Genomic DNA, 5,186 nt, shown 5'->3' with positions numbered 1-5,186 from the left:
CGACCCTTAATCTATGAATCTATGAATCTATGAATAGCACTTGGGGGTCTATGTACAATTCTGTTCCATGCTACTTGATTCTCTATAAAACCATTAACATTTTCTGTCTGGAGATGTTGGTCATCTTAGTCTTAAGAGTAAGTGTGGAAAGGATTAAAGAGGAGGAGAACCTGCCTGTCTTTTGAGTTGGTTTCCACAGATTTGAGCAGTTAGCCTTTGGAGCAGTTAGCTTTTGGATCTACATATCACTTAGGCATACAGACATCCAGGATTAAAAAGCAATCAACTTACTAGGAAAAGCAATGTATTTCTGGGATGAATGGAGGCACACTTATGACATGGGACAAGGTCCTATCATCTGCTTATTATTCAACTTAAATAATTCTGGTTTACTCTAACTTATACTTGCTTTTGTCCTTTTCTTGATCTTTGATTATTTTGTTCCAAATACATATTTTACATCTTCTTTCAATATAGGTCTTGTGGCAGGGCACCTTTGGTGCCTGCCACTTTAAGAGGTTTGAGCAGGCTGTGGAGCAGCCAGCAGGTGCAATTGTGGCCTAATAAGGCAGTCACATGACCGTAGGAGGGCTTCTGGATTGGAGGATGGGGCATGAGCAACCTCAATATAAATCCAGGCCCTTGGTGCTGAGTGGGCAATTCCTGAGGGACCGCCAGAGAGACCATTGCCAGCTGGAGCTGCTGGTCCCAGAACACCTGGAGGTGAAGGGTAGGAACTATGGGGATGGAGGAGGTTCCTGGTCCTGGGGAATGACCTAAACCACACCCTGCTGGGGTTGGATGGTGTGGTGGTCCCCAGGAAATGCCACACCAGTGCCTCCCTAGTGAAGGGCAAGTATAGGGTGCTGGATAGCCTCAGCCCCCATGTGCTGGTGGGTTACCCCATAGAGGGGACAGGCAAGGGGTTCAGGCATGTCATCATGCCTGATACCCAAGGGATGTAAAGGGTGAGAAGGCCCAGTGAGAGGGTGTATGAGAAGGCTGCATAGAGTAGAGTCCACAAGGCAGGCCTGAATGACTGCACGCAGGCCAGCTTTAGAGATTGGCTGATCTGGGTTTGGAGGGGCCCAAGAAGGTGGATTCCTATGAGAGAGAGAGGGTGAGTGGCTCAATAACTTAACCAAATAAACCCTCAACTGGTCAATGCAGGGGCCAGGACCAGAATGGGTGAAGGGCCAGAGCGCCCACCATGAGGGATGCCCAGAGCCAGGAGCCTGGGGTTCTGACTGGCGTAGAGGTGAGGCCAAGATCTCTGTGGCCAGAGGTCCTGGAGGGGGCCACTGTTGAGAGGGAGAAGGATTCAGGGAGCTTGGCAGGCCAGAGTGAGGGTGGAGGAGACCGCCTGAAAAATTGGGATCCATCTGGGGTCCAAACACCAGGTGGGCATAGAAGGAGGTCCATCATGGGGCCGGAGCCATAGAATGATGCCATCTGTGAGACATGGGACACAGTATAAGGGGAGGTTCAGAGTCGTGTATTACACCCTTAGCATCGGACATTAAATGGGCAGCCTTCTGCCTTATAAACAACTTCTCTGAGTTGCATCAAAGGCAAGGCAGGTGGGCGGACTGCCCTAGACAGGTGGGCAGGCCAGTGATTTGACCGGAGGTGAGACAGCCCCCTGTCAGAGTCCACAGTATTCTACTCAATAGTGTGAATATTAGCACATTTCTAATAGCTCTTCCTTTCTGAGTTAGTACTGACTGTTGTTCAAAATTAGCAAGATGAGATGGAGGCCATGCTTTTAAGCATATCTAGACTGGATTTTCAATGGACTATGGAATGTTAAAATCGCTCATGACCCTTGTAAAACTGTTTCTGTGAGGGTCCTTTTTCTATTGTATAATACAGCTTCTATCACATCCAGTCTAGAAATAGATAACATCAACTCCCTCCAAGTCTGAATCAAAAACCTGTCCTGAAATTTTGAAGTGGTTTGGACTTACGCTCCTATTTTTTTAAATTCATTTTTAGGAATGTTATATTCATGCATTCCCCTTTTCATTATTTTAAACCTACTGACTTTTTTTTAGAAGCAGTTATTTTTGGCTACTATTGGTCATAACAGTGCTTGATCAGACCTTTTGTGGTAAAGACATGAGAAATAATGCATTTCTTGCCTCTAATGTTTTCAGCACCCCAGGTATTCCTTACCACACGTTTCCATTCCCAGTCAAGCATTTCTGAAAATTTGGCCTCCTCTTTAGTTTGAGTTTACAGGTTTTTTGGATGGAGATCAAAGGTGTCCTTTGTTTTCCCCTTATCCTCCTCCCTCTTCCCCCTGCCCCAAACTCCCTTAATTATGTCAGTGTTTGGTTGCAAAGTTTAGGAAGAAAATGAAATGGGCAGTACAAAATTAAAAAGGTTATGGTCTTGGGCCAGATAGCAGGATAAATAATCCTCATGTTATTTTGGGGTGTTTTTGTTGATATGAGCCAGAAAATTGTCAGGACAAAGGGGGGCATGTCTACATGTGAAATTTATTTGACACAATAAACTCCAGCACAGTTTGCACTGGAGTTTCTTGCTCCTGAGGGCAGTGTTTACATGTGTGCCTGGGACTGTATCATGTTGAGCTAGGGCACAGCAGTCCTGGCTGGTAGGGGACCCTGGGGGTCAGCCTGCCAGCCTGGGGCTCCTCTGACCCAGATCAGTGTGCTGTGGATGGGCTGGCTGGAGCTATGGTGCGGGTCTAGCCAGGAGGCAGCCCAGTACTGTACCACCCTCGTGCCCCAGCCAGCCCCAGTCAGCTTCTATACATGTAGGTAACTCTGCCATAGGATAGTACTTGTATTTTGCAGTATCCTACAGCAGAGTGAATTAGTTTACTAGTTTGCCTAATAGCAGCACATACGTAGATGCTGATGCTTTCCTGATGAGCTAACTATTCAGCTCTTCAATAAATATCTTGTGTAGACAGGCCCAGGATGTGCTAACTTGCTCTGCTTATTCCAGGAATTGTTCAGTAGTGAAGTGTATACTTCCTCTCTGTTCATACTCTGCACAGTTAGGTCACTGAGACCTCTTGACTCCATAAAAACTGTTGGTCCAAATGCTGTATTCTGCTCCTAATGAAAGCAATAGCACACTGCCTGGTGACTTTAATGGGGAAAGATCAATCCCTCTATATTAGTCAGGTGGCAACAGTAAGTGTTTTTGGTACCAGTAATGGTAATTTTTGGTTTTCAGACTCTTCAGGTTTTTTAAGAAAAGTTTAAAGTTTTTGATCCAACCAAGTTTTGCAAAATAGTCATAAAGACTTTTTTTGCTGTTGAAAAATGGTCAACTGCCTGTATACTGAGCATTATAAAAAATTACTATATCTTGTTTCCCTCTTTACTGAGTTTTATAGTGTCTGTTTCAGGTACCCTCTCTGTTAAATCTCTTAAGCCCACATTTTAGCTAAAACATTGCCCATAATATTTTCAAATGAAACTGAACTGTAACAGGTATATTTTTTTAAATGAAAAAAAAAAAGAACAGAGCTAATCAATTTATTCTTTAAATATTTGGCATATCAGCAGTAAATAATTTCCTGTTGTAAATGATTGTTAATTACTGTATTGTTGAGATTGTAAATTGAGCCCCATGCCAGCCTTTGCCTTAAACCTAAATCAATATCTAGAGAGAAAAATCTTGAGTTGCTATTACCCTTACAAAATCTAGTAGGAGAATCAATGACCAAAGAAAGGACCCAAGGGTAAAAGCACTAACATGAAAACTGCACTGGAAATTTTTTTGACTTGCCATGTACCACATGCAGTACAAAAGTCGAGACTGATTTATAGATCAATCCTGCTTATAAATTGAGTGAGGTTTTCATGATCCTCTTGAGAGGGGAAAGTAGACATCTAATCAGAACAGTTCAGTAATTTGGCTGCAGAAAATCTCTGTGGATTAACCTTCAAAAGGGTTGGTACATATTCATTTTGCAGTTGGAACAAGTGAGGTGCAAATGGATTAAGCAACCTGCCCGAGATTGTCGAAGAATTGTTCTCCTCTGAGCTCCAGTCCACAAGACCTTCCTCTGAGATGGCTCTCAGTATGAGCTTCTGCAAGAGGTCTGCATCTGCTCAGGAACAGTTTATTACTGTGCTTGGCCTTTGATGAATTTCCGTGCTCATGAGTGAAAAATTATTAGTGATCGGTAGAGTCAAGTGCACAAAGGTAACATGCATGGTTCCCCACACGGGTGTGCCACCACCTCTCAAGCCTAGCCTACAGTATTCCTTCTCATGGGTCACAAGCAGGAGTCCAGAGCCAGGAGTCAGGTAGGGACAGGTCCAAAGAGAGGTTCATGGAGACTTTGGGAGCTCAGGATAGTCATGGCCCCGTGCTGTCATGGCTCCACAGCTTCTGGGGTCTCCATGAAGACTGGCTGGAGCACAGGGGTTGCTGGGAAATTTAGTCTGCTGCAGGCCCAATCTGGGCCGTGGGCCAGACTTAGCCCACCTCTGATTTAGCCCTTAATGTATAAGACAATGCAGTGAAATGGGTGATATGCATAAGTATCAGATGTAGGTATTGGTGACATGGTTATGAGATGAAGTCTGATTAGTTAGGAGGAATGTCAAACCTATGTGTGTTCTCCCCTCTCTTTCCCTGCCCCCAAGGTGTGCATTAGTAATCTCTACCATACAATACCTCTCTGAGTTAAGGGAATAACTTTTATCCCCATTTTACAGATGGGAAGTTGTATGGCATCCTGAAATGACATAAGAGGTCTGTGACACAGTATCAAATTGAATGTATATCTCCAGAAGCTGCAGCCCTCAACACACTGGACCATACTACACCTTAAGGACAGCTTTGAGGTATTTTAGCATGTTTTATGATGCTATATGGTTTGCAATTTGCATCTCTCCTTAAGAGACTTTTCCATAGTCAGAACAGAAAATATTGTACATGAAGGATTACAGGACAGCTGCTTGAAATAAAAGGCAGATGTTTTATTTATAGGTGCTTTTATTTTTTTTTTTTACTGTATTGAGCTCAGTCCCGCACCAATTAATATACTTTAAATGTAGTGTAGAATTAACAGCTGACTTTTTTTTTTTCAACACCTACATTATCAGATAAGTACCATGCTACTCTGTCCCTGGCAAAGAAGACATTACATAGCTTCTTAGCTCATTGGCAGTGCAATTAACCTTATGAAGTTCATT

Source organism: Gavialis gangeticus, unplaced genomic scaffold, assembly GCF_001723915.1.
Source record: "Gavialis gangeticus isolate Ggan-Ray unplaced genomic scaffold, GavGan_comp1, whole genome shotgun sequence".
Classification (NCBI taxonomy): Eukaryota; Metazoa; Chordata; order Crocodylia; family Gavialidae; genus Gavialis; species Gavialis gangeticus.
This window is presented reverse-complemented; position numbering follows the sequence as displayed.